Genomic DNA, 7443 nt, shown 5'->3' on the forward strand with positions numbered 1-7443 from the left:
TCATGAAGCTATTGTTCTCCATTTGGATTTATGTTTTGTGGATGGTGGTTACTAACCATTCCTGATATATTTTTATGATGCTATTTTACTTAATATTCTTTGACATTACTAATTTGTTATTGATTAATGATCCTAATATTCTTTGACATTACTACTACCAGTCCCCGTGGATCATGGATATTAGAGCCTTATTATTTTTTAGTTTGCAAAGAAAAAACTTTTTGGTTGATACTTATGAAGTTAGAAGCTTTATATTAATATAAAGAGTTAGGGGGTAATCTTCCAATTTTATTTGAGTGATATACCTGAATGTGAACGTTGCACGCATCCAAACTGGTTAAATATTTTTCCTAGTTTTATTTTACAGGCAGCCAAACAATTCTTAGACAATTTCCATATATTATATTTATTGTACCATGCATTTTTCAAAATACATCATTCAACAACCCCTTAAAGATGTAAATTCGAATTGATTATTTCTTATATGCGAAGTTGTCGTGAATGGTAATTCTTCACCTGATTGTTGGAAATTATTTTACTTTCTTGTATGTTAAAGAATTATTCTGTTTTGCTTAGGTAGGCTATTTTTTCATCTTCTGTACCTGCGATAAAATTTGAAAGGTGCAGACTTGCATAAGATTTGTTGTGTGATTAAGTGGGGCCATCATTGATCCTAAATATTTCATTTTGAGGGAACTAAGAAGTTTAGAAATCTGATAACTTGATTATAAAGGAACTACATCTGATAACTTCTTATATGCTCTTTATGTAAGGATTTTAATAAAATGGATTTTAACAATATACTCTCTATTTTCTTATATTTCTTATATACTCTTGTAAATCCAATGTGTTAAAATCCATTGTGTTAAAATCAATTTTAACACAATGTGATAACTTCTTATAGACTCTTTATGTAATGGATTATAAAGGAACTATGATACAATTATAAACATTTCTCGCCATTTTTAATCTAATTAGATACTTACATGAAATTTAAATTTAAATTCTGGAAAATTGTTAAAATCCATTGTGTTAGTTAAGAATGGCGAGAAATGTTTATACTAAAGGTCATGTAGGCCCGGGTGTGAAAGATATTGGAATCAATAAAAATTAACAAGGATAGAGTTTGATTCGTTTATGAAATAGTTTATGCTTGTTGGGTGGGTGTTTTCCTAACCAGCCCAAGTGGCAGAGAAAAGCAAAGTGGAATGGGAAGAGGAAAGCCAGCTTTGTTTTTGAAACTAATGCAATTGAGTTGCCTTGCCTTGGACGACAAGTTAGGAACCAGTTCATGTTTATCTACAATACTGAGTAATACCTTGATTTTAATTTTTTTTCTATTCAAAGTTTGGATAGGCGCACTTGGGAACAGCTAACTACATTGTGTTCTTAAAAGTTGTTTGCCAATTTAGAATAAGGAGGAAATTTTGTGGAGAAAATAAAAGTTAGTTTTGTTAATTATGTCTATCTAGCTTATTGTCTTTTTTATTTTTCATTTTTTGCTCTTTCATATTCAAATTTCAATTGCAATTTGAGGCTCTTGGATCTCGACACCCTCCAAGTTTAGGCCATTTACTCTTGTAAATGAGCAATTTTCTTCTTCTTTGTTCATTAGGTTTTTTTTTTACTCGCAATCATAGGCTACTGGTAGGCTAGGACAGTTCTTGTACATTTATTGTGGATCATCTTGTGTTATTTATCAAGGAGCCTTTGACCCTTGTTGAGATCCTCTAATCTAATGGTTTTTTCAATTTCCCTTGAATGTCGAACAATGGATTCACCAATTTTATATTTTTTTTTTTCTAATTTTATTTTGAATTCCCTAAATGTGGAATAAATATTTTATAGCATACACCTAGTGATAGAACTTTTCTAGCTACTTCACCAACAAAATCTCCGGAAAAACAAATCTAAGAGCACATTGCCCCAATGGCCTTATAAATATTACTCTTTTAAGTCCAATTTATTAAATAGGATTTTCGATGCTTGATAATGAATCGACCCTCGTTTTTAGCCAAATTCATGGAACACTGTCATTGTCAGTCCTAAGCCCAAATGTGAAAAGTGGAGGATTGTGCTAGGTAGTCGACAGCCAGTGTAAAACTTGTGAAAATAATCATGATCCTTTTGATCATTGTGTAAGCCCTAATTCAAAATAGCGTAATAAGGCTCGATTTCAGTTGTTACTTGTGGTGAAAAAGTTCTTTCCAGCTTTCTCACAAGGATGGTATAAGATCTATCTTTGTCACTCATTTTATTTCAATATCTTCTTCTCTTGTAGTGGTGCTGATCTTTTCTTCTTCTTCCTTTTTTGGCCGATTCTTTTTATGTAATTTTGAATAATCCTTGATCTTATGTTTGGGCTTTTTGTTGTAACAATAGGGTATTTTGTTGTCTAATTGTTTGGGCTAATCCTTTTGTCATATTTCTTTTAACAATCATAGGCTTGGATTTCTTTTCAATAAAAAGTTAATTGTTTTTTTTATAATGGTCTAATTGGGATAGTTTTTTTTCATAAATTTTGTTTATAGATAGCTACCACCCTTTTATTTGGTTACATATTTTTGTTTCTTTTTAGAAATTTCTGTTGTAAGAAGTTGTATCTCCTAGACGGTGGTAGTTTTAAATAAATCGTCATCCAATTTTCTTAGAATGATTAAAGTAAATAATACTCACAATTACTATTTAGAAATGTGTTAGTTCTAAATAAAGACAAATATTTTCATAGAGAGTTACAATCACTCCAGATGAGCCCTCAGTGTAATAGCTTTTGTATTACTTTCATAGACTTTAACATTTGGAAAGAACTTCAATAATATATGTAGAGATTGAGGAATAATTGATTTATATTTTGTTAATATGAATTTTTATATTTAATTAAAGTAGTTTCCTGCCTCAATATTTCATATTGCACGTTTTATTTGTTATCTTGTTTCAAATTCTATCTCCAAAAATAATTATCTTTTTGTGTTTGATTAGGTTAAATTGAATTTTTAACAAAATTTTAGACATTGATCTTGTTAAGGTTGATAGACCATAGCTTTTAGATTTTGTGTTTTATCACATTAAAGAATGTGGATAATTTTAATGAGTAAATGCAATTTTTTTCTATCAGGATTATCATAAATCATAAAATATATTTCTTGAAGCTTGAACTAATTACAGCAATCATTATGGTCATTTGACTTGCCATATATTATGTTTGATTGAAGATACCCTCTTATATTTTTTGTCATCTCTCATAATGATATTTCTCAATCTCCATGCAATCACCAAAAGATTCCCAATCATTTGTTTAACCATAAGAGAGCTTTTGAATTATTTATACTCGATCTTTGATAGACAAATATGATCCAAAATTGGGTATGGAAGGCTCATTGAACCAGGAGTTATTTTGGGACAAGTAATTAGACATTCTATGGAGAAATGAGAGTTGTTGGGCTATTTCTATAACCCATATATAAGGGGAGAGGGAAAATGTGCAACTTATCAATGGCCAATTATAAGTCTTTTTAAAAGACCTTATGTGCATAATATTTATCTTTGTAATTATTTAGTTATTGGTGTCATTTACTACATCTATTCATTCTATTGTATTACATGTTAATTTTTTCATTTCTTATAATTCTCTTTTGCTAATTTTAGGACTTTGTATTATTTTATTATTAAATAAAAGTTTGCATGCAAAGTGGCCTTCTAATTCATTATTGATACAATCACATTATCACAAGATACCGCATAAACTTTATGGTCGAAACCAAACTAAGGGGATGTTTAGAATGGCAAACTCGTCAAAACTTCTCTTTGCCTTTACAAAAGCCAAGTCAAATGTGCTAGAAACTGGCTCACATTTCAAGAAAGCATGATCAATTTGGTCGAGGGAGGTGTTCTATTTTTGTCAGAAGTCACCTCCACAATTCAAAGAACTGCCTCAGTGATCTCAATGAAGTGGCTCATGGCCATCTCTTCCTCCCGGGTTAAAACTACTTACTATAATTAAAAAATTGCTCTTTCTTAAATGTTAAATGTACTTCAAATATTTTTAATCTTTTCTAACCTGTTGTTTGGTTATAAACATCTTGCCTTTGTATAAATATGCAATGAATGAAATAGACACCAGTGCTGGCGCCCTATTGTGGATCTCTCTTCTTCCACTTTGTGTTATGGATGTTTGGTTCCATCAATACAACACAATCATAAGATTTCTGATGCAACATGGGAATCAGTTGGACCAATTAATAAGAAGTTAAAACATGATGATAATTAAGTCAATCATAAGGAAGTTGATAAGTACTTCTATTTAGGATTAATTATTTAAGCTATTTATATTATAATTTTTGTATATGATTATGTTTATAGTTGCTGTTGCGGACTTATGGGGGAAATATGAAAATTTAGGTTTCAATGAATTTTAAAATTTTAAATTATGTGAAAACTTAATGTATTATCATCTATGGGATAATTACTTGCATGATTAGCAATTCTCTCATCATATTAGTTTTGGGGTATGTGATGAATCTATTTATTTGGTAATTTCTTGAATGAAAAACATTATTGATTGTTTGGAAAAAAAGTAACTTCTTCCGTGATTAATGGTTCATAATCATATTATTTTGGTGAGCGATAGGTTTCTTTTATTTTTGCAATTTTATTTTTCTTTTGCTGTGAAAATCATTTTCTAACATCTCCTTATATCTTCAACCTATCTTCATAAATTCTTTCCATAATACCCTAAGGCAAGATCTCTCTTAGATTTATTTACGAAGGCTAGGAAAAATTATACCCAATATGGTTCACTCTAAATCTCTTGAAAGTTTGTGAAAAACTTTATATTCAAGTATATAAATATTTTTATATTATTGAAAGTCGTTTTCTTAATTTTTTTTTTTCAAAGCCTAAGCCTCTTTGCAAAAGTCTAACATCCCTCTAAAATTTGATGGCTAGATTAAATTCTTGTATGACTTAATTTCTAAATAAAAATTAAAATATAATAATCCTAGGTAAGCCTAACCCCTTCCTCTCACCCAGTTTTAGAATTAGAGCATAATATTGAATAAAGAGGAAAATTTTAGAAAGATATTTGCATAAGAAAGTTTTCTGGGTTGTCATTTAAATAGTATCTATTCTTATTTTATTTTTTCTATTATAGAATGCATTTTCATTTCATTTCTTAGGCTTGCTTTGTTTATTAGTAATTTTAATGAATTTTTTGACAATCCTCTTATATGCTGGCTTCACAAAATTAATCTAGCAATTTACCATAAATTATCATTAAAAAATTATTAAGTGGCATACAAATTCAACTACAAAGTGAGTTTCACAATATATTTTGTCTTTCTTTGATATTTATCTAAATTTAAGAACTCTAAATTATATTTATTTATTTTGAATTAGCTAGACTTCAAAATTTGCTGCTTGTATTTGTTTTGTATGTTTTCATAACTCATATTATTTTACATCATTTAGGCATCCCAGAATAACTTGCACTCACCCTTACATTCACATTGTAATTTAAATATTTTTTTAAAATTGTATTGTCATATGTCATTGATTCACTGACCACTAAGATCAGCTAATTTGTAGCAATTTGAGTGGCTTGCTAAATTTGGTTGGATGCCTAAATATTATGGCAATTTATTAGAATGATAGACTACAACATGTCCAACAATTCCTAAAGTAGAATTTTTATAAAATTTAATTTCTATTTAAAATCATGATGGGACAGATCGACTAACTAAACTTTTTCCACATGCATCACTTAGATCACCCACCTAACTTCTCCAACTTAGGAATTTTCATTTAGAGGAGGCCCCGCATATTACACAACTATATACATGATAATTATTTTACATGAGAGAACTAAGTATGGAACGTTGATGACTTTATTGCCTTGACTAAGAAAGTTAAATTAAAAGCACCCACTTTTGATGGGGTTCATGGTCCCAACAAACTTTTATCTGCTTTAGCTAAAATATTAATTTCTTAGACTAATTTGATGTATGGTTTTCAAAGATATACTTTTATCAAAATGAAGTTTTGAGGGGAGGTAAAGAATTGTTGGTTAATATTTTGGTGAAAGAAGAAGGGCTTGGAAAATATGCCCTTATTTAGGTAGAGATGAAAGAAATAAGGTCAAATTATTGACTCTAATATCATGTCAAAAAACTACATGTGCAATTAATGATTCTTAGGTAAGAAATATTCTTGGCATTGAATACTTGAAACCCATTGGGGATTTAGTGGTCAAGATATACTGCGGTGATTATAATTGCTAATTTTTCATTCAATTTGTCATAGGTTTTAGAATGAAGATTTGAAATAAGATAGAACTGCAAGATTCTGAAATATTAGAGACTATTTTATTATGCTCTTCATGTTAAGAAAAAATAAATTCTCATCCATGTCTAAGATTAGTGAAAAGCCCACTTCTTGTTCTCCTAAATGTTACTAATAGACTTAGTCTTTTATGTATTAGTGCCCCTATCACTAAAATCATTATGATTTGGTAAAAAGGAATGGACATCCTAATAGGATGGTAAGATGTATGAATCGTAAAAAATGAATCAAAAGATTGGATGAGAAGAAACATTTTTAACATGGTGTTTAAATGATTGGTGGAGATAATATCACTAATGTTATATTTGTCCAATCAGTATTACGGGCAAAAATAAATACTGAATCTCATCCAGAGCTTTTTCATGTGAGATGAACCGCGTATCATTTTTAATCACTAATAGATGTATTATACTTGAAAGACATTAGGCTCCTTTCTTATTTTTTGATGATCTTATTTTAATCCCAAAACATTTCGTGATATAGTTGGTATTTAAGCATTACATTTTCATCTTTTATATATAATTTTGCTTCAGATGTGCTAGCTTACATGAAAGAATTAAAAAATAAACTGAGGAATGTAACTATATAAATATCTTGACTTCATGAATAAGACTAGATCTACAAAATAATATAATGAAGATGGTTATATAATGTTCATATTAAACTTAAAAAAATACCTCCAATATATAAAAATTTCAGGGCAAGAGCATGTCGCATATTCAAAATTTAAAAATGTTAGATATAAAGAATGTTTTTTAAAGGGGTTTTTACATACATAGCACCAAAAACATTCTTATTTACCTATCTCGTACCCTAAAGTTTAATATTACAAAATTCACACTTCTTTTAATTTCGTCTCACCCGGTTTCACGTGCTGCTCTAACCACGAGCCGGTCAACCCTTCCTCACATAGCTCTAACCTTCCATGCGATCTGACATGCCTACACTGTCGCCTCCCCACCGCCCACCCTTCCACTTTCGCTTGATCCATCGACTATCATTCCTTTGATCCTCTTGTCACCATAACCCCCCTGCACCTCAGCACCATTAAATCCCATAAATCGGTTTTCGAACGGGATTTATTTAATCCAGGATTTAAGGCAAGTC

This window comes from Phalaenopsis equestris, unplaced genomic scaffold (genome assembly GCF_001263595.1).
Source record: "Phalaenopsis equestris unplaced genomic scaffold, ASM126359v1 Scaffold220533, whole genome shotgun sequence".
In the NCBI taxonomy this organism is placed as follows: domain Eukaryota; kingdom Viridiplantae; phylum Streptophyta; class Magnoliopsida; order Asparagales; family Orchidaceae; genus Phalaenopsis; species Phalaenopsis equestris.